At 39.6% G+C, this 27,404-nt stretch overlaps 1 long non-coding RNA gene across 2 annotated transcripts; it reads left to right on the top strand.

The window, feature by feature from the left end:
* Positions 1 to 3,290: 3,290 nt before the first annotated feature.
* LOC104999714 lies at positions 3,291 to 20,989 on the top strand. Of its 2 annotated transcripts, XR_826650.1 has the most exons (8): positions 3,291 to 3,374; positions 3,799 to 4,166; positions 7,158 to 7,247; positions 7,764 to 7,953; positions 12,320 to 12,374; positions 14,713 to 14,821; positions 15,682 to 15,723; positions 18,261 to 20,989. It is a non-coding gene; the product is annotated as an uncharacterized LOC104999714 (long non-coding RNA). The 2 variants fall into 2 exon arrangements; XR_826649.1 differs by having other exon boundaries at positions 14,713 to 15,723.
* The last annotated feature ends 6,415 nt before the right edge of the window (positions 20,990 to 27,404 follow it).

The following is a 27,404-nucleotide window of genomic DNA, read 5'->3' as shown; positions in this document are numbered from 1 at the left end:
TTGTGGTCCATGTGATCAGATTGGTTAGTTTTCTGTGATTGTGGTTTCCAGTTTGTCTGCCCTCTGATGGAGAAGGATAAGAGGCTTATGGAAGCTTCCTGATGGGAAAGGCTGACTGAGGCAAAACTGGGTCTTGTTCTGATGGGTGGGGCCATGTTCAGTAAATCTTTAATCCAATTTTCTGTTGATATTGTTGGCTGTGTTCCATCTCTGTTAATTACCTGGGGCAAACTACGGTGGAGGTAATGAAGATAATGGTGACCTCCTTCAAAAGGTCCCTTGCATACACTGCTATACTCAGTGCCCCCAGCCCTGCAGCAGGCCACCACCAACCCACGCCTCTCCTGGAGACTCCTGGATACTCACTGGCAAGTCTGGGTCAGTCTCTTGTGGGTCACTGCTCCTTTCTCCTGGGTCCTGGTGTGCACAAGGTTCTGTTTGAGCCCTCAAAACAAGAGTCTATTTCCCATTCCTGTGTAAGTCTGGCAGCTCTATGGTGGGGTTAATGGCGACTTCCTCCAAGACGGCTTATGCCAAACCCAGGTCTGCTGCCCCCAGAGTCCCTGCCCCTGCGGCAGCCCACTGCTGACCCATACCTCTACAGGAGATACTCAAACACAGTTTTGTCTCTGTCTCTGTGGGGTCTCTGGGTCCTGGTGCACACAAGGTTTGTTTGAGCCCTCTGAGTGTCCCTGGTGGGTATGGGGTTTGATTCTAAAAGAGATTTCACCCCTCCTACCATCTTGCTCAGGCTTATCCTTTGCCCTTGAACATGGGGTATCTCCTCAAAGTCACTCCACTGCCGCGCAGCCGCTGCTCCAGCACCTACCATCTTGATGGACTTCTCTGCCCTTGGAAGTGGGGTATCTCCTCAAAGTTGCTCCAGCACCACACAGCCTCCACTCTACTTGAGTGGGTAGACTTTCCCTTCTCCAGGGGATCTTCCCAACCGAGGGATCAAACCCAGGTTTCCCATATTGCAGGTGGATTCTTTACCAGCTGAGCCACAATATATGAGCCTATATAGTTTCACCCCTTCCCTCTGCTCTGTCTTGGATTTTTTGAAACATGTTTCACCCCTGATCATTAAATTGCTAGTTTTAAATTTAAAATAGCCTTATCGCTCTATGAAAACATTTGCATCTCAATAGCTGTTGACCTGTGGCTTTTAAAAATTTCATGAAATTCAAAAAACTGGGAAGTTTCCATTTTTCCATCTTGAGGTAGATATTCTAATTTTCCTTACTGTTTGATGAAAGGATCAAGTTCTTCAGGATTTCCTAGTTTCTGGTGCTCTTTCCTAATAAATGTTCTCCCACTAGGGTCTTCCATTGACAACAGAACCCAATGCCCCTGGCCTTCTTGAGCTATGTCTCTTGTTTAATTTAAAGGAGCTTGATATTACATTACAACCTTCCATCTTTTGTACTTGGCTTGTGTCCTTGAAGGAAAGTAAAATAAGGTCAACTTTGATACAGCAAATAGCTGACTCTGAGGAAAGTACATCTAGGAAGTAATTTAAGGAAAATAGGCTGGTGCTAGAGACATAGGTTTTGAACTGTGGTGCTGGAGAAGACTCTTGAGAGTCCCTTGGACTGCAAGGAGATCCAACCAGTCCATTCTGAAGGAGATCAGCCCTGGGATTTCTTTGGAAGGAATGATGCTAAAACTGAAACTCCAGTACTTTGGCCACCTCATGTGAAGAGTTGACTCATTGGAAAAGACTGATGCTGGGAGGGATTGGGGACAGGAGGAGAAGGGGACAACAGAGGATGAGATGGCTGGATGGCATCACTGACTCGATGGACGTGAGTCTGAGTGAACTCCGGGAGTTGGTGATGGACAGGGAGGCCTGGCGTGCTGCAATTCATGGGGTGGCAAAGAGTCGGACATGACTGAGCGACTGAACTGAACTGAACTGAGAGACATAGGTAAGGAGGTTGCATGTGGAGAAGAGATTTTTTTTTAGAGTTGTAAAATTGTATGATTGGTCTGGCTGAATATTTTTTCAACGATACAGAAAAAAATTAGTAGGGGACTTTTATCGTGTTTAATAGATGAATATTTAAAGTCACTGCCCTGTACAGCAGGAAACTGGTCCATAACTGAGCCAAAGTGATTCCACCTCCAATTCAATTCTTTGTTTAAATTTTCTGTACTTTTCACAGAATGAGCTTACTTTCCAACCTTCTGTTAGGGCTGTTCCTCAGCATCTTCTTCTACCCTTAGCTTCCTAGCTTCTTCCTCAGGAAATATTTACAACCAAGGAAGACACACAGTTAAACAAGCCAATTCAGTTTCCTCCTTGTTACAGTCCTTTATCGGATTTTTTGCTTACTTCCTTTTTTTTGTCTAGATTTGATTTCAGACTGAACAGAGGGGATTGAGATTGCTCTCTTTGTCAAAACCTCTGACTACACTGTTAGACCAGAGTCAGCAAACTGTAGCTCCAGGGCCAGGTCAGATTATAAAACAGGCTCACCAACAGCTTTATAAATAAAGTTTTATTGGAACATAGCCACATCCATTTGTTTACATTGTGTCCACGGTTGTTTTCACACTGACAGATTAGAGCAATTACCACCAAGATCTCAGGACCCCCCAAAGCCTAAAATTTACTGATGCCTTATACATAATAGAACTCACAAATACCTGTTGAAAAACAGTTTTTCTTTTTTAAGGCAAAAATTAACTAGTATCCAAATTAAGTTGACTCGAATCCCTCAAAACAGTTTTCACACCAATTTCCCCCTATTTAAGTGACTTGAGGTTCCAATTCATAGTTAGTAGAGTTGAAATTTAAGAATACTTCTGTGCAAAAAAATGCTTGGTGAGAAAAAAAAGTACTTATTTTTTATTCAACCCTACAATTTCTGCTTTTGTGTCAGGCACTGTGTTTTGTTTTAATTTTAGTTCTAATTCTTTCTCTGGGTAACTCTGAGGACTTCAGTAAGAGATTTGGAATCCTATACCATTTCAGACTCTGGAAAGAGTCAAAGTTATTACCTGTTGTTATTATCTCTTAGGTAGAAAGGAACTTTAAAGCATCCAGTCTCTCTTCTAACCAGATTCAAAATGCATTTGTGTTATTGAGTATACGTTAATGGTTTAAATTAATCTGTGTTTAAGATGTGGTTCTGTGACTTCCCTGGTGGTTCAGATAGTAAAGCATCTGTCTACAATGTGGGAGACCCAGGTTCGATCCCTGGGTCAGGAAGTTCCCTGGAGAAGGAAATGGCAACCCACTCAAGCATGGATGGAGGAGCCTGGTGTCCATGGGGTCACAAAGAGTCGGACACGACTGAGCGACTTCACTTTCACTTTCTGTTGGGAAAGTACCCCTAGGACTGATCAAACTGAATGCTGTTTATCTGGTAAATATTTTGGTTCTTGGGAACTACTATTTAGGTCCTAGGTGTACACCACTGAGAGGGTAAAGATGGTTTCAGGTTCTAGACATTTTCTCTTTCTCACATATGTTTTTGAAGATACATAGATTTGGTATGCATGACTAGTCTTTACAAAATGCTTCAACACAAATCCCATATGTCAGTTTTCCTTTCAACACCTCCTAAAATTTCATCCTTTCAATGCAGCTGTTTCCTTGCTGTGACCATGTCTTCACTCCCTGCTTGTCACAGATTCTAGCTGACCAATGATGAGAATTTGGAGTTCATGGGCAATAAACACAGAGTTCTACCTGGGGACAGTCTCCTTGGTCATGTTGTTGAACAGACCCAGCACATGGCTCTTGTTACCTGCAGCTTATTGAATCCTTGCTTTCATGTTAATTTCTAGCTCCAGCTACAACAACAACAACCACTACTCCAACAACTGCCACCACTACCACTACTCAAAGAACAGGAGCCACCACTACTACTACTCAAAGAAAAGTGACCATGACTGCTACACCTCGAAGAGAAACAACCGAGGCTAGCACTCCAACAACGACAGAAACTAATCAGACAGAAACTACTACTTCAACAACCACCGTCACCACTACTCCAACGGCAACCACCAGTATTCCAAAAACGACCACCAGTACTACTCCAGTAACAACTGCCACCACTGCTTCAACAATCACGATGATCACCACTGTTCAATGACAACGAAGGCTTCTACCTCTGCTCTTCCGATGGCAACACCCACAGAGGACTTCCAGCCAGGTAAACAGATGTGCTTCTGATCCTTTAGGCTTTAAAGGAGAGGGTATTGACTATGCAAAGCACTGTGTTAAGTCAGATGTACAATCTACAGTAAGGATTCTTAACAGGCCTCCAAACCTAGCTCTACAGAGTCTGTGAATCCCCTGTCCCCTGTTATATTCATCTTTTATATCTATAAGCATTTACAGAGTGAAGGAGACCTAAGGCTTTTTATCAGACTCTCAAGAAATTCATTAATACAAAAAAACAAACAAACAAAAAAAAAAAACAACCCAGATCACTGATCTTGGACATCTAAGGAGAATGGCTCATTTGAACACAGAATTGTGAGGGAAAAATAAGGATGCCAGAACAGAGCCTGGTGAATGAGATTCTGCCCTTTCAAGGAGCTCTGAATAGAGATCATTTATTCATTTTAAAGCCTAACCCAACACATGAGGATAAGATTTCAGTGAAGTTAATGCTTACTCTGTTTCCTGTGTCAGGAAACGTGCTAACTGCTTTACAACTATTAAGCCACTTAATTTTTATGACAACCCTGCCCATTGTCAGTGTGAGTCAATCCTACTTTATATTCCTGAGGACTGAGGCACGGAGTCTGAGTTCATCGTTGTTTCTGTTCATTCATATGAATGGAAAACGGTTGGGTCTAGATTGTGCCCGTTAATTTGAATGTTGGCCTTTGCTGCATTCTATACTGAACATAGAGTTTCTGTTTGGATGAGTTTGTTCTGATCTGACATCCTCACTGGAAAAGCTTTCATACAATTACCCTGCTTTTTCAGGGTGTCAGTGACTGACACATTTTTCTTCTAACCTCCTTTGTTCATGTATCAGAGGAATGCCATTTATACTGATGACAAAGTAAATATCAGATTTAAGTATTATGCAATTTAGAATGCAGACATTTGTTTTTTTCCAATTCAGGCTACAGTGTTCATACTTCAAATTTCTGTTAGATAATAGTTTAGGTTTAATATAAATGGAAAATATTTTTGAATTATAGGTGGAGAAATAACTTCTCATTTTGTGGACATGTTTGGGTTCAAACTTTCTCTCTTTAGGATTAAAAAGATAACTTTTATGTGGAGATTCTCAAAAAAGATAACTTTTATGTGGAGATTCTCAAAGCCTCCACAACCCTTTGGCACTTTGAAGTGGCTCTGGAACTGAAGAGAAACAGAAATATCACAAACTCTTAGCCAAAATGTCTGAGGGAACACATTGATTTCCCTTCACGCCTGTTGATCCATGTGTGTATTCAGTGAGGAGGGATCTGAAGGATTTTCTTCAAGTTGAATTTGGAAGGAGGTCTTTAGGTTGAAAGTGGGATTTTTACAGCCATAAAAGTTTGCAAGAAAAATGCACTAGAGCAACTGTTGACTTTTTCAATATTGATTTAGCTTAATAGTTTGTGCCTGCTGAGGTGGATGGATTAGAGCTCCTGTTTTGAGGGACATGTGTAAGTTATGGCCTTTGTTTAAAGCAGAAGTTCAGAAGGAAAGTGTTGGTGCATATGATCGTGTGACCTCCTAGGGGTAGTATTAGTTGAGTCTTATACATGTCCTGATAGTTTCCTAGTGAGTTTGAGTTTAGAGTTGAACTTTACAATACAGAAAGGATGTTAGCACTGGAACAGATCTATAGCACAGGCATTTGTATTTACACTCATTCCCTCTCTGTGTTCTGTGCCCCGTCCATGCTAGTCACCTAGAGTACTCCTGAACTGCTTGGAAGTAAAGTCCTAGGAGAACAGGAGAACAGAAAAATGCCCACAAAGACCAAAACTACAGATAGAAGTTAAGATCAATAGGTCTTCTGCACAGATTTAAGTTGAATGAAGACTGTGATCTTTTGATTTTCTTTTATTGTCCTGTTCTTAATTCCTAAAGAGAGCCATATCCTGCTACAAATTTGAGCATTAGACAAAAGCAAAACCAAAAAAAAAAGAAAATAAATACACCACCAACAACAATGACCAAAAAACTCCCATAAAAACAAAAATTTTCACAGAAAACAAAAGATAGCTCAGAACAAGAGAACAGGTAATGTTGAAATGTGAAGTCCATGGTGAGAAAGTGGAAAGAAGACCAATGAGAGGCAATAGGGAAAGCCTAGGTTTGGGAACTCTTGTTCAGTCAGCACCACTGCCTTGCTCTAAAATTCTGTGATGCTCTCAGAGGAGGGGATATAAAAAAATCTTATTAAGAGGCAACTGGTCAACTCTGCAGGTCAGATGAGATGTTTGATAGAAAATAAAGGAGAGATTTCAAGAAAGGAAAAAGGAAACTTAGCCCCGAGAATTCTCAGTAAAGCTTTCTGGTGAGAAATAGAAGATGAGTCAGATAACATCTGAAATCAGTCTTATGAAAGGAGTGATCAAAACACAACTGCATAAGGAGCCAGGGTACCAGGAACATTGCTTTGAGGCTTATTACCAAGACTCAGACAGTGGACAGTACTGACTCCGTAAAGTGACTTCAAGAAATTGAATAATTTCAGTATGTTTTCTGTGCTGGTCAATGTGTACATCTCCCTGAAAAGATGTAGATGGATAATTAGGAACTTGAATAAGGTCAGGAAATCAAGATTGGGGTTCTTGTGAACAAGGTGGGTTAGTGCCAGCCCCAAAGCCATGCTCCACAGAATTGAAATGTCATTGGTATGAATAAAAGTTTGGTAGGAATAAACACTTAATTGAGTGTCCTATATAAGATGCTCTGTTGATAGGTTTTAAGAAGATACTAAGAGTATAAAAGAAGAAATGATTCTGTCTATTGATAAGCGCTTCAGATCATTATCTAGGTAATATTTATTCATGATAATGAAATACATATATGGCAGGGTAATGTCTCAAGGCCATCCTTGAATACTTCTCTAAGAAAGAGTCAAAGGGTAATTCCTAATTTTAGTTTTGTTTGCTATTTTTTTCTGGAGTTGGAAAATTTCCTCCACGAATTGAACAACATTCTTCCATTCTTATCATTTCAGTACCTTCTCCAACGCAGGCTGCAGAAACCAAGCCTACCACACCATATGAAAAAAATAAAACTTGCTCACCATCATACTCTTGCTCAACAGGTAACTTTGTTTTCTTTCCTGAAAGCCTGGGAGCTTTCAAATTTTGATAAATGTTAGCACACTGTTAAGAGCATGTATTCTGTAATAACACAGGTCTGACTTGAGTACCTACAAAGGCTACTCCAATTAGCTATACGACTTAAACAAATGTCTGACCCTCTTTGAATCTGTGTTTATCTTTTGTAAAATGGATGGAATTTTACTGATGTAGAATTCTTTCAAGGATTAAATTAGCTAAAGATTGGAACATAGTTAAATGGTAGTGATACATAGAGTGGCACCTATGACTGTCACTTAGCGTGTCCAGAAATATGCACACCTGAGCCACATAGCTAGCTTGTAAGATTTGGGAACATCCACATGTGTATCCGCATTTCCCTAAATTAAATGAACCAGCCTTTTCTTTAAACCTATTAGTAGGTTTAACCCCCTGGACAGAGCCTTAAAAAGCCTAAATCCAAATCAACCTGGCCCAGACCAGACTAGTCACTTGTTTATGTTTCTCCTAAACTCCAGAAACTACATAGAAAGAACCACAAGGCCCTCCCGCTGCCTTGTTAAGCTTTCATTTCACATGGACACTTTGAGATGGGTTGAGAACATGGACAGGAGAACCAAAGAGTCATGCCCTCCTAGGATTGGGCTATGCCACCAGAAAAGTCTCCCTGCTCTCCCCAATTTTGGAAAATCCATATTCTTTTCAGAGGTAAGATTTGTCTTGTCTTTCCTGTGATAGCGAAAGGTGGTGCTGAATCCTGTCATCTTTCCCAGCTAACTTGCTACCTGTGGTGGTAACTTTGGGGACGTGGCACATGCTGAACTCCTTTGCAATGCAGAACTGGCTTATGTGTCCTTGTGCCTGTGATGCATTCAAACAAGGTCAGGCTTTTCAAGACTCCTCGTGCATATGACTCATCATGCTCAGGAGCTGCCAATCTGTAGCAGACCCCCAGTATGGCCTGCCTTTTGCCAATCATCCCTGGAAGCTGGTTAATAGAAAATGGACCTGCAGTAGGATGCACAGAGGGACAAATTCCACTGGGAATCAATCTCTAAAATATGTCATTAAAACCTGGTCAAGGTAGAGATTTTCAGAATGGATCAGACATTGGAACAGCTGTGTCCCCACAACTTCTGTGACTGCTGCCATCTTGGCAGTGTCTCTGAGGTTCTCCAGCCAAATCCTCACAATGCTCAAGTCAGACTTCAGTGGGTTAAAGCCTCACAAAACAAAGAATTTTAGTTTGGAAGGAATTTTGGTCATCATATGGCCTGCCACCCACCTTTTGACAGACAGATGTACCAGCAAACTGTCACTTGTTGTGGTCCTTCATTAGCTACGTCATGTCTGATTCTTTGTGGCCCCATAGTCTGCAACATGCCAGGCTTCCCTGCCCTTCACTGTCTCCTGGAGTTTGCTCAAATTCATGTTCATTGAGTTAGTGATGCCATCCAACCATCTCATCCTTTATCACCCCCTTTTCCTTTTGCCTTCAGTCTTTATCAGCATCAGGGGCTTTTCCAGTGAGCTGGCTCTTCACATCAGGTGGCCAAAGTATTTGAGCTTCAGCCCTTCCAATGAATAGTCAAGACTGATTTCCTTTAGGATTGTCTGGTTTGACCTCCTTGTAATCCAAGGGACTCTCAAGAGTCTTCTCCAGCACCACAGTTCAAAAGCATCAGTTCTTTAGTGCTAGTATTTATGGTCCAATTGTCACATGCGTACATGACTACTGAAAAAAACTAGAGCTTTGACTCTACTCACCTTTGTCAGCAAAGAGATGTTCTGCTTTTTAATATGCTGTCTAGGTTGGTCATAGCTTTTCTTCCAAGGAGCAAATATCTTTTAATTTTATGGCTGCAGTGACCATCCACAGTGATTTTGGAGCCCAAGAAAATAAAATCTGTCATTACTTCCCTTTTTTCCCCTTCTATTTGCCATGAGGTAATGGAACTGTATGCCATGAGCTTAGTTTTTCAAGTGTTGAATATCAAGCCACCTTTTCAATCTCCTCCTTCACCATTATCAAGAGGTTCTTTAGTTCCTTTTCACTTTCTGCCATTAGAGTGGTATCATCTACATATCCGAGGTTGTTGCATTTCCCCTGGCAATCTTGATTCCAGCTTGTGATTCATCCAGTCTGGCAGTTTACATGATTTACTCTGCACACAAGTTAAATAAGCAGGATGACAATATGTAGCCTTGTCATACTCCTTGTCCAGTTCTAACTGTTGCTTCTTGACCAGCATACACATTTCTCAGGAGACAGATAAGGTAGTCTAGTACTCCTGTCTCTTTAAGAATTTTCCACAATTTGTTGTGATCTATACAATCAAATAAGTCAGGAAGATCAAACCAATCAATCCTAAAGGAAATCAAACCTGAATATTCATTGGAAGGACTGATGCTAAAGCTGAAGCTCCAATACTTTCGCCACCTGATGTGAAAAGCTGATTCACTGGAAAAGACCCTGATGCTGTGAAAGATTGAGGGCAAGATGAGAAGGAGACAGCAGAGGGTGAGATGGTTGGATAACATCACTGACTCGATGGACATGCGTTTGAGCAAACTTTGGGAGATAGTGAAGGACAGGGAAGCCTGCCATGCTGCAGTCCATGGGGTCACAAAGAATCAGATATGACTTAGTGACTGAACAATAACAACATAATCAAAAGCTTAGCATAGTCAATGAAGCAGAAATAGATGTTTTTCTGGAATTACTTTGTTTTATCCATGATCTACCTAATGTTGGCAATTTGATCTCTGGTTCCTCTGTCTTTTCTAAACCTAGCTTGAACGTCTGGAAGTTCTCAGTTCATGTACTGCTGAAGCCTAGCTTAAGGATTTTGAACATAACCTTGTTAGCGTATGGAAGGGTTATCCAAGTCATTAAGATCTTTTTGTATCATTCTTCTTTTGTATCATTCATCATTTTTGCCAACTCTTTTTAATCTCTTATGCTTCTGTCAGGTCCTTACCATTTCTGTCCTTAATCATGCACATTCTTGAATGAAATGGAGAAAGGGAAGACATACCCAACTGAAAGGAAAAGATATATCCAACTGATTATAGAGCTCCAGGAGAGATAAGAAGGCCTTCTTAAACGAACAATGCAAAGAAAACTGTCATACATTATCTCATTTAATTCTTTTGGGGCACATTTATTTCTTGCCTTTGCCAGACTAAGGAGCCTGTTTAGTACTGTTTTGGAGACAGACAGTCTTCAGTTCAACTGCTAGTTACTAGCTGTGCACCCATGGGCAAGATGTTGCATTCCTCACTGCAAGTTTGTGAGGAATGAAAAATAAGATGTTTGGAAAGTCCATTGCATGGTGTCTCTCCCCACATTGTTCCTATTTTTATATAATAACAATAGTAATAGCTGATATTTGTCTAACATGGTGTTAAGCACCTTATAAGCATCATCTAATACGACTGCTTTATGAGATGGGTGCTATCAACAGCTTGTACTTCTAACGCTTACCTTAGCTAGAAACATAAATATATACATTTATGTGTATGCAAAGGACCTTGATCAAGGTCACATTGTTGAGGGACATTGTCAACATTGAAGTCAAGTTTTATCTTGCTCAAGTCCATGCTGCTTTTACAAAATTACCCATTCTACACCTGAAACACTTACCTAAGGTTATAATACAAGTCATGCACAAAGCCTAGACTATAGCTATTGTCTTTGGCTCTCCAAGAAGTACTGTCAGAATAATTAAAATGTAAACACAATATGTAAAGTGTAAAACTTTAGAGGGGATATGATGGATTCATTTTCACTGCCATTGCAAAATGACATGACAAAAGTTTTGTCAGTAGTTAAGGACTTTCTAAGACCTTCAGTGTTTTCATTGGATGAGAAAGTAACTTGTGTAGAGGTTATGAACTGAAGCTCTTGTCCTGTTCTGTAGTTGGAAACTTAGAACCATTTCAGGACTACTTCCTCAGCTGTAAAATAGGATTAAGAAAATTGGTATAAGAATATAAAGGTCTTGGTATATAATAGATACTCAGTAAAGAAAGAATCCTGTGTCTGACCTATATGTCAGATAGATTGCTTAGAAAGGTCAACAGTATATGTTCTGTGTAACAAAAGGCATATTTCAAAACACTATTAAAATTTGAACATTCAAAACTTTAAAGCATAATATTCTTTTATATCAAGATTTCAGGTACATAGCATCCTTGTGTGTGTGTGTGTGTGTGTGTGTATGTGTGTATGTCTGTATGTGTTAGTTGCTCAGTTGTGTCCAGCTGTTTGTGACCCCATGGACTGTCCCACCAGGTTTCTGTGTCTGTGGAATTCTCCAGGCAAGAATACTGGAGTGGGTTGCCATTCCCTTCTCCCAGGGATTATCCTGACCTGGGAGTTGAATCCAGGTCTCCTGCATTGCAGGCAGATTCTTTATTATCTGAGCCATCAGGGAAGCCCATATAGTATCCTTAGAAATTCTGCATATATCCTCATATTACATTAGCTTTGGGGCTGATGTAACATATTTTCTAAAGCTGTTTTGGATCAATATCTGAGCATACTGGCACATAATGTATGAGTTGGATGCCACCTGTTTGGGATATCTTAATGCATTTCACTCACATTTTAAATGCAAAGCCAATGTAACATCTGTTTTGAAAAGGGTGGTTCTGCTGTTTGGTGTGCAGTGGCCTCTGAGCACTCACTGGCAGTTTCATAGCTGTTATAAAAAAAACTGATTACCTACCTTAAGTGGTCATCTTTAACCTAGTTCTGAGAATGGGCCACTATAACTTCTTGAAAATTGTAGGTAAACATTCTGTGAACATATACTTGTTTCCACAGATAGAAAAAAAAGGGGGTCCACTTTGGAAGGGTGGGTGATGAAAATGGTTAAGAAGCGTAGGTTACAGGTTAAATTAAATAATGTTAGTTATTTGATTTAACTCCTGCAGTGCCTACAGCATTTGGGCATATGATTATTCAAGTTTTTATTCATTACCAGAAAGCAATGTGAATGTATTTGGTGTTTGCAATGAAAAGTCAGTATTTTTATAATTCTAATAAATTTTCCTTCTTGTGGAACAGATGGAATGACACTGTGACAGAGTCTCCAGATCCCCTTTGGCGTAGCTATCAAGTTGTAAGCATACTCCTTCCTACTTCATTAGCCTGATTCACTTATATGTTTCCTTGGAAACAAGTTACATTAGAGAGTATTATTATAAGTCTTGTTCACAGTTGATTATTTCTAATTCATAAAATAAAGGAAGAAAAGAATTTGACTCTTAAATAGGGATGTTTTCATTAATTTAAAAAAATTATATAGATGCACTATTTTGTTAGAAATATCCAAAAAGTGATATTATACTCCACACAAACACTCTACAAAATGTCTCCTGGCCATAAAATTAGAAAAAAAAGAGTGAATTAATTCAAAGATAGTGAATTAACATTACATATCAAGAAAGACTTTGATCATCATTAGAGAAATAGCATGCCTTGGATTGACGTGGTGGAATGGGGGCCATCCCAACCAAAACTATTACGGAAATCAAAGTGTGCTTGCTTAAACTTAGGCCCCCTAATATCTTTTTCCAACCCAACTGTCCTATTGAGAAATTTTGAGGCCACTGCTGAGTCTTTGTATATGTAATCCTCCCCATTTGTTGCTGGTGTTTAGTCACTAAGTTTTGTCCGATTCTTTGCAACCCCATGGATGGTAACCTGCAGGCTCCTCTGTCCATGAAATTTTCCAAGCCAGAATATTGGGGTGGGTTGCCTTTTCCTTCTCTGGAGAATCTTCCACACCCAGAGATCAAACCCATGTCTTCTGCTTGGCAGGCGAATTCTTTACTAATGAGCCACTTATGAAGCCCTGATCCTCCCCATATGATGACTTTTTAAGGTCCTAAGGTCTTGAACAACTTTGTGATTCTGTAGGATATTCTCATACATAGTTTGAGAAAAAATATAAGCAGCTGTAGTCTCATGATGTTCATTAAAATCTGATCTTTGTAAGTTAGAAGAATTTATCAATAGAATCTTTTCTTTTGTCTCACTTGGTTAAAAAACTTTTCTTTTTACTATGTGCAAGTAACTCTTAGAAGCAACAAACAAAAACAGTTTAGGTATGACAGTAATCCTGATTGCAAGTGGTGAGAGAGTGCAACATGGCCATTGTAAGAGAAAGTCAAGCTCAGAAAAAGTGGAGTTATTTAGTGTGAGATCAAATGGCTTTATGTTGCATACCTGAGTGACAATGATAACACTACCATACAGGAATGACATGAAAGATTTTAGCCGCTCTCACCAATCAGCTATGGGCGCTGATTGATCTGATGAATATGGGTAGAATTTGTTTATATCTATTAAATAGCAGAACTGCCACTGTGTAGATGAATGTAATATTGCTATACAGTTAGATTTATGCTGAATTAAAAAAAAATATTCTGAATGGTGGGATTTTTTTTTTACCTTTAGGACAGGTATGTTTAGCAACAAGTAGAATCATTACAGAAGCAAGTCCACAATAGGCAGTAGCAAAATCGTGGGCTTTTTGTGTCTTGACTCTGAAGATGTCACAGTGTCTCCCAGGTATCCTGAAAACCAAGGAGCATATATTTTGTCCTAGTAGTAAATCATTCTCCTGAACTCCACTTTAAAGAGAGAATTGAACAAATACATGAAGATTTATAAGAAAAGATGTTCTTTGCTGCTATGCATAATCATAAAAATGTTTCAAATAATCTTAATACTCAATAATAGGGATTAATTAGTCAATTAAACATGCCCATTTATTGCCATTAACAATGTTGGCACCGCAGTGTACTTACTGACATGAAAAGAAAATGTCAATTGATAAGTGAAAAACTAAATAATGTAAGGACTTCCCTGGAAGCCCAGTGGGTAAGACTCCACACTTCCAATGCGGAGGTTCACAGGTTCCATCCCTGGCTGAGGAACTAAGATCCCACAGATTGTGCAGTACAGCCAAACAAATGTGTGTGTGTGTACATATGTGTATATATATATATATATATAAATATCAGAACTAAAAAAATGTGTCAAACTTACATGAGAAAAAACATTTTTTGTTTTAATATCATAAGAATAGTATATACAGAAATACCTTATTCATTTTTAAAAGTATTTGTAATTTACACACTATAAAACAGGCTCATTTGAAATGTACAGTTTGAGTTTTGACAAATGTATACACCTTTATAAATACCATCACAAGCAAGATATACATTTCCACCACCCCAAATGTATTTGAATTTTAAATTGTCTTAGAATTTCACCATATGATTATAACTTCAGATCATTTGGTCTCACCCCTCATGATAACAAACTAGCCAAATGTTAATAAATATATCTGGGTAATTTATTTTAGGAAGTGTGTTCTATGCATAATTCTAATAATATGGTTTTATTTTGTTGTTTTTTATTTTGTTTTTGATCTGCTGATGCTTCCTTAGGGGCTGGTACAAGGTCCATGGATGAGCACTGACAAGGGAGTCTCCATTGGAATCTCTGTTGCTGTCTTGGTAGTATTGCTCATATTTGTGGTATTCTGGATTAACAAAAGTAAGTCACCTCAGGACTGTGCCCACAGGAGTATTCTTGAGCCAAACGACCTGTAGCCCTATATTCCATATGATTTTGGTTTCACATAACTTCCTTGGTTCTTACCTTGTTCTTTTTTATTTTTGTTTATCTTAAAATTATCTTCCCAATGAAGAGAAACATGATACTTAAGTTCTCCATGGGAGAAATTAAATATGGAGAATTAAACATTGGTTAGGTAGAGTTGGGATTTGGATATCAACAAACCAGTGTAATATACAAGATTTGTTCACTCCTCCTTTTCCCCTTCCTTCAATAACTAATTTTTGTTCCTATAGGGAGTGAAATTGCTGAGAGTTTTACAATACACACTTAACAGAGGAACCAAATGAGCCATTGGGAGGATACATGATTTCAGGGCTAAGAAGAGAACAAAGGGTTTCACAAGGCAGCCACCCAGGGCCTCCTGGTGTCCTTCCACCAGTGTGTGTGTGTGTGTGTGTGTGTAAAACCTGTCATCTATAGGAGAAACACAACCTCCCATTTTTTTACAGTGAAATATGATTATATTAAAGTAAGCTAGGGCATGTGGGTGAATGCATTAACCCTAATAATCATAAGACACTTTCCACTAAGGGGTTTATTTGGCTCCTAGAGATTCAAGAAAAGTTATCTGAAGTTATTAGGGAAGAGCCCAGATTGATTTGTTTCCCCTTCATTTTAAAAATATTCTTTCCTCTTAATTAATTTTTTCAGTGTCTGATATCTGTACCTATTTTTCTCATATTAAGGTAATAACAGTAATAATATACTTATTGGGGAAAAAAATCTCATGAACTCTTTAGCTTATATGTTTAATTTTCTCTTCATTTCTTATCCAGTTTAGAATATCTTTGCCTGGGTAACAAGATGGAGCTACTATGGTAAGTTTGAAAGAGTTTGTGTCAATGCCTTTTGGTATTCTTATTAAAAATAAGGAAAATGTCTCTGTCCCTCTCTTTTCCTTCTGACTTCTCCATTTTATACTCTGGATTCTGAAAAATCTAGTATATAGAGAATCTCCATTGCTGTCTAACCTTCCAGTAATGATTTCAGTGATGTGATGAGAATACATCTCTGTGTTTTCTGCACATGTGCTAGAACAGTACAGAAACGGCACCTGAAACGAGACCTTTTAGAGCAAGAGAACTAAACTGCAGAGTTTGTTTCATGGGCCATTTGAGTGGGTTGTTTGGTTTGTTATTTGATTTAATTCATTGCTCTGTTTATTGCATGCCTATTGAGTCCCTATTATATTCCAAAGAGATGAGCAGAACAGACTGAAAACATGTAAATGAATAAGAAGGGCACTTTCAGGACTTCCAGAGAAATACCATGGGGAATACAGAGCAGGGCAGTAGGCTATGTGAGTGAGCCCCAAGGGAGCAGAAGGCAGCTCTGCAAAGATCTGGAGGAGGACACCTCCAGGCTGAAGACCCACAAAGCTGGGACGTGCCTCCAGCTGTCCAAGGTCTCACTATCCCCTATTGTTCCATACCCAGCCTGCTGTGCTCAACTACATTAGTTGTGTGGCCTGAAAACCATTTGACTTTACAGTTGTGTAAATCTACCCCACGGCCCAATAAAAAGTTAAATCCTCTTTGTATACATCCCTGTAGTCATTTGCCCAAACATCTGTAAAGGTGGGAAACCACTGCTGCTGCTGCTGCTGCTGCTGCTGCTAAGACACTTCAGTCGTGTCCGACTCTGTGCGACCCCATAGACAGCAGCCCACCAGGTTCCCCTGTCCCTGGGATTCTCCAGGCAAGAACACTGGAGTGGGTTGCCATTTCCTTCTCCAATGCATGAAAGTGAGAAGTGAAAGTGAAGTCGCTCAGTCGTGTCGGACTCTTCGCGACCCCATGGACTGCAGCCTACCAGGCTCCTCTATCCATGGGATTTTCCAGGCAAGAGTACTGGAGTGGGGTGCCACTGCCTTCTCTGCCTACTTCCAAATCCAAACAGCCTGCTTCATCTGGTCCAGCTTGGGCTTTAGGCAAAGTCTTTCTTTGAGAAAATCCATCCCTCTTAAGCCACCAGCCATTATTCCTAGTTTCTCTTTCATTATTCCTAGTTCTCTTTCATGTTTGTACACAGTCTTTCCTATACCTAAGTTAATCACATGAGCCAGTCCACAGAACATGCCTTGAACAATGACCAACACATTGCAACTGTTCCATAAATGTTGACTTTTATTATTGTAGGCGTGCCCTTCACATCAATAAACCTGTGAGACAGGCACTAGTATTAGTCTTAGTTTACAGTTTGGAAAACAGGTTTAGAGATGTTGAGTAATATCAAAAGTCACATCACACAGCAGTTAAAAGGCTCCAGTATAGGTCTCCTAGAGTCCAAAACCCAGACTTATAGAAGTTTTTGACTGTCTGCTTCCAAAAATGGAAGAAAAATAAATACTCCCTATAGGCAGAAAAGAATGGAAAATAGCATCCTCTTAGTCCTTTCACTGTTTAGATTTTTAAAATTTTCAATTTTTATCCCCTAATTAGAAAAGAAAATATTTATTGTAGAAAATACCTTACAAAAACAAAACAAAACAAAACAAAACAAAGCTGAGGGTTTCCTCATCATGTTATTTTGGGGGCAGCTATTAATTTATCACATTGACTTATTTTGAGCCACAGACACCTACACTGTTTCTACATATATGTGACTAATCTGTTTAAAGATCAGAGCTGAGTGAAGATTCAGTGCATTTCATATCATTTATGGGCAGGCTTAGGTAATGAAAATAGTGACTGCGTACAAGTTCTAAGAAAGTAGCTGTATCAAAGCCCCATAGATTACCTTTTTGTACCCTTGATGTGTGATCATATAAGCTATAAAAGTCATCTAACTCATAGCTTTCCAATTTTGACCATTAAGACACAGTAAGAATTTTGGCTGCATGATCTAGTACACACTTAGATGAAGCAATGGTATTTTATTGTATCCAGTATGCTTGGATATTTTGTATGCTGATATATATTTATCTTAAATATAGGATATAGACCACTAAATAGATTTAATTTAGCCTTCTCTAAAGGGTCACAGTCTCCATTCAGAAAAACACCAACCAAACCATTCCCTGGCCATCTTTGTGAATGAGCATCCTGGCTTAGTACTTCATCTTGATGTCTGGTATTTGTCTTCTTACATTTTCAATTTTTGTTTTCTGTTACATAAGTCTCTTAAAGGAGACAAGTCTGAGATTTTGAAATGACTGCTGAGGACTTCTATCACTTTATTAAACAGACTTTCCTAAAACTTCATATTCATGAAATCTGGAAGCTTCTTTTGACTTCATAGGCTATCTGAATGATGCCCTAGGAAATGTAAATACCCAGTATTGCCTGAACATAAAGAACTGTGCTCCTCATCCTCGAGAAGTGTTTCTCTCTTAATCTTGTTATTCTTTCTACAGTGTGATTCCCTTGAAGGAGTCTCATATTGGAGCTTTGAAACATGCAGCTCTGAAGCCTATCCAAGCAGAAGATAATGCCTACATTATTGATGACTCTCATTAAGTCGTGGGCCCAGATTCTAAGGCATTATGTAGAAGACAGTGCCAAGATATCACTATGTCAGAATCCTTCAAGCAGCAGGACAAATTTTTGGTCAGTTTCTGATGACATTCCACGGAGTCAAGAACATTGGGTAGAGTGGGTCTAGATCATCTGTGCACAATCAACCTCTATCACACAGTCCTAATTTTTTGTATTAAAACTGAGTCAGTCATTCTGGTCATTGCAGAAATCTCTGCAAAACATGAAAGGTACACTTTAGAATTGTACATTCTCTTTAGACCCTATGAATCCTGTTATCCATCAAGAATTCTCATTGGGGAGGCAGAAAACACACTTGGACCTTGGTTAATAAAGCTGTGGAGAGGAGCTGACCACAACTTAAAATCAGCAAATTTAATTTGGTACTTAAAGGACTTAACATGGAAGCATTTCATGATTTTTTTTTAATTGACTCCAAATGTTATATTCCTTAGGACATCAAGGGTTTCAAATCATGGGAGTGTACAGGTTTCTATTTACCCATTGGGAATATAGAAGTGAATGTGATTTTGCCATTATAGGTAGATCCGGTTTCTCAGGGCTCTGGAAATAGAAGGCATTAAGTGCTTTCCCTGGGACAAGAATGGTATTTTTGCAGTTAGAAGAAGGTAGGGTAGTGAGTGATCCATGGAGACACCAGGGTAAGAAAATCAATTGCCATGTGATTTATGCTGTTTCTGCTGCATTGGTGCTACAGTTCTAGGCGTTTATGTAGACAATTGGTAAGCTCTGATAGAATTTTTAGAATGAGGCAAGGCAGAAATAAATTCAAGGAAAGAAAAGAAAAGAGGGAGGGAGTAACAAAAGAGGCTTTCTGTTTTGGAAAAGCCAGTTTGCAAATATAATAGTCTTCTTTGATCATGTTACCAGTTTCCACCAAAAGGCTAAATCATCCTCAAACCACTTCAGTTCTTAAAATTATATTGGAAAGATAAAGGGTCTTTTCCATATATAATCAATTCCTGTGTTATATCTTTTTCACAACTCAATTAAATTTTTGTTTTTTTCCAGAAGAGTTAGTCAAAGACAAAAAGTAAAGCTGGTTTTAGTCACTTTGAAGTATTTTTGCATGAACAGCTAAGAAGGCTGGAAATTAATTTCACTTCACTTCACCTGAAATAACTCATTCTTGAGTTTTTTGTTTTTGTTTTTGGTGGGGGGAAGGGTAGTGGTATTCAGAGCTGCTCACACCAAAGTGGTCCATGAGGGCTGGATGGTTGTTTTTGAAGGCAATGTTTTTTAAACTTTTGCAGAGTTGTAGAAAATTAATAGGATCTCTGAATAAAGGTTATGTGGGCAATGAAGAGGTGGTGCTAGTGGTAAAGAACTTATCTGCCAATGCAGAAGACATAAGAGATGTGGGTTCAATCCCTGGGTTGGGAACATACTCTGGAGGAAGGCATGGCAATCAACTCCAGTATTCTTGCCTGGAGAATCCCATGGACAGAGGAGCCTGGTGGGCTAGAGTCCATAGGGTTGCAAAGAGTTAGACATGACTGAAGTAACTTAACAACATGTATGCATAGCAATGAAGATGGCTAAACATTGCATACTAATTTTCATAAATGGAACCACACTGATCTGTTTTTAAAAATTATGTTCCAACAATGATGTTTGTTTTTTTTTAATTCAAGACAACGTGCACAAAGATGGAGATGTCGAATTAAAGCCCAGATTTGTAACTTGTCAGGAAAGCCCTAACAACGTTGGGCAACATCCCTACGCAGCCAGGGCCCCGTTAGATGGCACCACATCCCTCAGCCCTTGCCTTGCCTGCAGCCTCATGTTTGTTACCTACTTTGTTACTTGTGGGGCTTTGAATTTATGATTTGTGCTATCTTCTCCAAGTCCTTCCTAAAGTTTGTGATGGCACATTACAAGTTCCAGAAATCTACTTAACTTTGTTTAATCCAGCATTTCCAAAATTTGTTGGAATCCCCTGAGCACAGTGACTACTGGCATACCCAGTAGCATTCTGTGAAACAAGACATGGAGCATGGGAGAAAGCAAGCAGTACTCAGAATTAGAGACAGGCCCTGAGCTCTAATCCCAAATTGCACCAGGAACATTGGATGACTTTAGAGTAAATCATTCTTTATGCTTTATTTATAATATATTTTTAAATGAAGTGTAGCTGATTGAAAATGTTGTGTTGATTTTTTCTTTTTGCACCTATGAAAGTTATTCCCACACTTACATTGGTGTATAGTGGTAATTTCAATGACATGATATTTGTGAAAAAATGAAACTGAAAATCATTTCAGAAATACAACGGGTTTCTGTTTATAGAGTTTCTCATAGATAGGAGATCTAGCATCAGTGCTCAATAAAGAATTTCAGTGGTATTGCGTTCACAGGTTTCTCATTATATGGTCCCTTTTATTATTTTTCTGAATAACAGTTCTGTTCTAGAAGAATTTATATGGGTAATTTGGCTATCATTTTATGCTATAGAAAAATTTGTCAATAACTGAGGGGGAGAATGGATTAGAGGGAAGGAAGAGGAGGTATTTAACATTAAGTTAACATTAAATTCTTTCCTTTAAAAGTGCCGATCAAATAGAATGTATTGAATTTTTTTTTTTTGAGACCATTGAGATTCCATTTTCTCCTGTTGGTCTAGGGACATTAAGATACTGGTATAATTAAAACCATATAGTTGAACTCAGGAAATTTTGCTCTTCTTTAAAAGCAGAAGAACCAGTCTTTCACTGATGGCTGCAAAGATAATTTTGTCAGTCCTTGAAATCATGAGGGACTCCTCATCACAAATTTCATTTGTATGCACACTCATTAATTGAACACATTTTTGTTTTCATTTTCTAAAGTGACATATTTTCTTATCCTCACCATTTACTGAGTTCGGGCATCTTCAACTTGCTGTGGGCTCTCAGGACAAGGGCAAATGAGGCCAGATTTGAGAGTCAAGGTGCCTGACACTCCTCTAGGTGCTGAGGTGGAGCAAGGAACAACCCTGAACTCCAGTTCCCAAGGAGCTCCATTCAATAGGAAGGAAACCCCTACACCATCTGCTCTGGTGCTGATGATGATAAGGAAAAAGCATAACACACTGACAGAGCTGAATTTCTCAAACACGGCATTTGGGTCCAAATAATGCACTGTGGGAGGGCACTGTGCAAGCATTATAGGAGTGCTTATCAACATACCTGGCCTCTATTTGCTAGAGGGTATTTGTGTGCCCCCCCACCAACCCCCCCACATAGTGACAACTGCAAAAGTCTGTAGACATTACCAATGTCTCCTTAGAGGAAATAACACCCTTGGTTAAAAACTGATGACAGAGGATCCCTGGAGGGCATGGGAATGTGGGGAATTGGTGTAACTTTACTGGGTTGGTCAGGAGCTGCCTCTCAGAAAGTAGGGATTTTGAGTTGAAACCCAAGTAATGTGTAGGTGGCAGACATGTGGAAGAAATCCAGCAAGTGCAAAGGCCCTGAGGTAGGAAGAGCTTGTATATTAAGAGGAAGAAAGTAAGGTATGCTCCAGTGTGGCTGAGGCAGAATGAGTGAGGAAGATTGAAAAGAAATGAAGCTGCAGAAATGTGCGCTGTTTCAGGGGCTGATGCAAAGAGCTGTGTGAATGTTTATGAGGAGAATTCCATTCTTGAAAATCAAAGCATTTTTGCTGTCATGGGTTAAACCTACAAATTATATTTCAACATTTATTAACATGCTTTAGTGATACTGTCCTAAGTTCAGATATAAAAATCCAGTTTGGTTGGGGTGACGGGAGAGAGTACGTGTGGAAAGACAGGGTAGGGTCCTGGCAGTGAGGCACTTTCCATAGAGCCGTGTGAGGGTACCCAGGCCTAGGAAGGTAGGTCCTGAAATAAGAAGGCCAAAGTTTGGATCACAGGAACCCAGAAGCAGCTAAACCCACTCTTCCCAAACTTACAGCTTTTAATGAGTGGAGTGGACCATGTACTACCTTCAGTTAGTCCAAAATGGATTTTTAAAATAGCTGTGTGTTTTAACAAGCATTTTTGGAAAACAATGCTTCAAAACTATGATTTGGTGGACATGACTTAGGATGACTACAATTTTAAAGTTAACCTAAAACAACTTGAGTGAACAAAGGCAAATGGACAATGTGAGTATGGCAAAAGTTAGGTAGATGTCTGAAGTCAGAGAGGCAGTGAGTTAGATCAACTGGGAGCTCATTAATATACAGATTCCTGGTCTCTGCTCCTAGAGATTCTGATTCAATAAGAGAGATAAGACCTAGGAATTTGTTTTTTGTTTGTTTAAATCACAGAATATAAGTGTCTACAAATTATTTTACATTTTTACAAAAACATTCAGATTTCATGAAAGAATATACAGAAGTAGAGCATGCAATAATCCTTTATTTCTACTTTATTTGAACCGTAAATTTCAGGAAATGGATATGAACCCTTTATATTTAGACTGAGTGGGTATTCTGATGGATTTTAGAAGGTAAAAGAAATTGCTCCGAGTCCCTAAAATTTAGGAACACCCTAACAATGTGGGGGAAGCATATTTTCTATCTGGTTTTCATAGCCTAGCTTTGCAGAATTATTTCTTCTAGGTTCCTAGTACTCTGTAGAAGGAATAACAGTTTATCCTTTGTTCTCTGTTTGATCAAAGTCTTTTTGCAGTTGGTTGTGGACAGCTTTGAGGGAGGAAGTCTTAGGATACAAAGCTTCTCTAGACTGTTTCTTCTTTGATTCTTGATTACATCAGATGATCTGAAGAAGTAAGACAAAGTCATTGCGGCACCTACTGCAAAGGTAGTGACAGCTGAGAAAAATTCAGAGAGTGCTTTTAGTAGCATTGGTGTAGAATGTGAGCAGGGTGGACATGGGGCTGCAAGAGGAATAATCTAACGCTAGAATTCCCAAGGATCTAACTGTAAACTTCCCTTGGCACTTCTCAAAGAACCTAAGAAGCTTTGCAACTGTTGGTGTTTTGGGTGATCCCAATAGTCCCTAAATTTTTTTCCACCCAGGCACCAGTGTAATCGAAGGAACCAGGATCTGATTGTGCTATGGAAGTTGAAAATCCTCCCACTGCTCCCCAGTGGGTACAAGTCCCTACTCCATCATAAGCCCCTCACAGGTTCTCCCTTGTCCACTTCATGCAGCCCCTCCATGTGGTGCTCTGGCAGATAGAAATGCCTCACATACCCACTCTCCACTCTGTAGGTCAGCATGTCTTGGGGAGATACTTGTCACCTGTCTCTCCAACAGACATGCCATCCCTCAAGGTTCATCTCAGCCTTAGCCTCTTCACACTTTCTCACCTCATCCTTATAGACAGAATGCATCCCCTCCTCCGAACACTTTTGTGCAGCCCATTTTAGTCTCTCTGTGAATAATATGGAACACCTCCCATGTGCCAGGCATGGTGCCAGTGCCTAGCTCAGGTCCCTCTGCAGGAGGCCAGCACCCCACCTAGCTTGTGTGGCACATAGGGGTGTATTACGGAGAGGCCTCCTCCTCCTTCTGCCCGATAGAGCGCTGGAGCCAAGGCAGAGAGACCTGTCAAATAGAGTCTCTACAAACTGTGACCGTAAGTAGTGACCCTGTAACCTAGTTCTGTGCATGAGAGATGTTCAGATTGATGATGCCTTTTATATTGAGCTTTTTGAGAGAAATGTATGTAGTTTCCCAGCATCCAGTTTACGCAATACTTATTCATGACAATTAGTGAATAGAATAGAATAGACTGAAATAATGTTCCCTAGAACCTTCTTGTGTGTGCTGGGGCTGGGATGAGAGTGGAAGTGTGTCTCAAAATTAGAAACTACCCCTCTTTATGACTGACTGGAGTGTAGGAGTTTGTGTGAATTCCACTGGACTCAGACTAGTAATTTTCAACCTTGATTGCACATCAGAATCACCTGGGAAGCCATGCCCTGACCAAACAAATTAGGATCTCAGCAGGTGGGGCCCAGGTTGTATTAGTCTTTTCAGTCTCCCCAGATGATTTCAATGTGTAGTTGAGGTTGACTGGAAAAGGGAGATGACAGCATATTTTCTTATTGTGTGTGTCAAGCACCCTAGAAAAGCCTGAAAGATACAAACTAAACAGGAGTGCATCAACACTGGTCCGGTCCAGGACAGGCGAGCCATCAAGCAGGGAAAGGGCAGGACACTTTGCCACGGCAGATGTGTCCTCCATGCGGCTTCCTTGGCAATGGCTTGATGCTGGTGCAGCCGTGGAATCGAAAGTCTGGATGCTGCCATGCTTTTGTAAGGCTTCTCAGGAAGCTGGCCCACAGCTGTCTCCTTTGACCATCCCTGGGCCTCCGAAGAACTAAATGTTTTCTCCCACTAGTTGTAAAAAACAAGCAAAGAAGAAAGTCCCCTTTGGCCTGTGAGGAAGTGCTCTAAGGTAACCTTCTGTGTTTTGTGCTGTCGACTGCTGAGATGGGGAGTGCTCTGTCTGGCAGTTTCTGCACCTGCTGGAGCCTAAAAACACTTGGGTGATGAATGATTCACATATTTCTCAATAGACTTTATTTTTTACAGCAGTTTCAAGGTCACAGCAAAACTGAGCGGGAAGTCTGGGGAGTTCCCATATGTCTGCCTCCCTCTCCCCAAAATACATAGTCTCCCCACCATCTGCATCTCTCCCAAGCCTTGTACATTTGGTACAATTGATGAACCAATATTGACACATCACTATCAACTGAAGTCCATAGTTTGCATTGGGGTTCACTTTGTGAGATGCAGGGTTTGGACAAGTGTATCATTACATGTATCCACCATTACAATATCATGCAGAATAGTTTTACTGCCCTAAAAATCCTCTAGGCTCCACCCATTCATTTGTTCCTCACCACAAACCTGTGATAATTACTGACCTTTTAATTGTCTCTGTTGTTTTACCTTTCCAAGATTCTGTGTAGTTGGAATTATAGAGTATAAAGCCTTTTCAGATTGACTTATTTCACTTAGCAATATGCATTTCCGTTTCCTTTGTTTCTTTTTGTGGCTTCATAGCACATTTCTTTTTATTGTGAATAATATTTTATAGTTTAAATATACTGCAGTTTGTTCTTTGACCTATTGAAGGATATTTTGTTGGCTTCCAATTTTGGTCACTATGAATAAAGCTGCTATAAACATTCATGTTCAGGTTAATGAGCATGTTTGATGGACTGTACGGTAAGTGTTTAGTTTTGTGAGAAATTACAAAAGTGTCTTCCAAAATCGCTAAATAGCAAAATAGCATTTTTTCTTCCTGTGAACAATGAATGAGAGCTCCTATTACTTCACATCCTTGACAGCAATTGGTGGTGGATTATAATGATTCTAATAGGTTTGGCCCCTGATATGAAGAGCCTACTCATAGGAAAAGACCCTGACGCTGGGATAGACTGAAGGCAGGAAGAGAAGGGAGCAACAGAGGATGAGATGGTTGGACAGCCTCACGGACTCACTGGACATGAGTTTGAGCAAACTCTGTGAGATAGTGAAGGACAGGGAAATGTGGCATGCTGCAGTCCATGTGATCACAAAAAGTCAGACATGACTTGGTGACTGAATAATAGCAATAGGTATGTAGTGGTGTCTCGTTTTTGTTGTTTTGTTTGTTTGTGTTTATTTATTAGCTGTGCTGGGTCTTCGTTGCTGTGTGCAGGCTTTCCCTAGTTGCAGCGAGTGGGGGCTATGCTCTAGCTGCAGTTCATGAACTTATCGTGGTGACTTCTTGTTGCAGAGCATGCCTCTACAGCACGCAGACTTCAGTAGTTGTGGACATGAGTTTAGTTGCCCCATGGCTTGTGGAATCTTTCTGGACCAGGGATCAAACCTGTGTCTCTACACTGGCAGGTGGGTTCTAACCACTGCACCCCCAGGGTTGTCCTCTCGTTGTTTTAATTAGCATTCCCAATAACACATGATATTAAACATGTTTTTCTATGTTTATTTGCCTTCTTTTTATCTTCTTTGGTGACATGTCTATTTTGATCTTTTGACCATTTTTTAATGAGGTTGTTCATTTTCTTATTGTTAAGTTTTAAGCATTCTTGTATATTTTACATTACAGAGATAGAGATGTGTGTGCTCAGTCATGTCTAATTCTTTGCAGCCCCATGGACTATAGAGCTTGCTAGGCTTCTCTGTGGAATTTTCCAGGCAATAATAATTGAGTGGGGTGCCATGGCATACTCCAAGGGATCTTCTTGACCCAGAGATCAAAACCAAAGTCTCTTGTATCTTGGAAATTGGCAGGTGGATTCTTTACCACTGGCACTGCCTGGGAAGCCCAATATTTTACATTATAGTCCTTTATCAGATATGTTTTTTGCAAGTGTTTTATCCTAATCTCTGGCTTGTCTTCTCATTCTCTTGACAGTGTCTTTCACAGAGTAGAAGTCTTTAATTTTAATGAAGTCCAGCTTACCATTTTTTCTTTCATTGGTCATGTCTTTGGTGTTGTACCTAAAAAGCCATTGTCATATACAAGATCATCTAGATTTTCTCCTGTGTTATAATCTAGGTTTTACATTTGGGAGTATGATCCATGTCAGGTGTAGGGTCTGCATCTAGATTCTTTTTTTTTCAATGTAGAGATCCAGTTATTCCAGCACCATTATTGAAAAAACAGTCATTTGTCCATTGAATTCCCTTTGCTCCTTTGTCAAAGATAATTTGACTTTATTTGTGTTTTTCTCTTTCTTGGCTCTCTATTCTATCCCAATGATGTATTTTTCTATTCTCTGGCCAGCAGCATACTGTCTTGATTCCTGTAGCTTTATAATACATCTTAAAGTTGGGTAAGTCCAATCTTCTGACTTTGTTCTTCAATATTGTGTTATCATAATAAAGGACATAAATGGTATAGACCTAACAGAGGCAGAGATATTAAGAAGAGATGGCAACAGTACACAGAACTATATGAAAAAGATCTTCATGACCTAGATAACCACGATGGTGTGATCACTCACCTAGAGACAGACATCCTGGAATGTGAAGTCAAGTGGGCCTTAGAAAGCATCACTACGAACAAAGC

The sequence above is a fragment of the Bison bison genome, unplaced genomic scaffold (assembly GCF_000754665.1).
Source record: "Bison bison bison isolate TAMUID 2011002044 unplaced genomic scaffold, Bison_UMD1.0 scf7180017864363, whole genome shotgun sequence".
Lineage (NCBI taxonomy): Eukaryota > Metazoa > Chordata > Mammalia > Artiodactyla > Bovidae > Bison > Bison bison.
The sequence above is the reverse complement of the archived record's forward strand: the minus strand, read 5'-3'. Positions and strand labels throughout refer to the sequence as shown.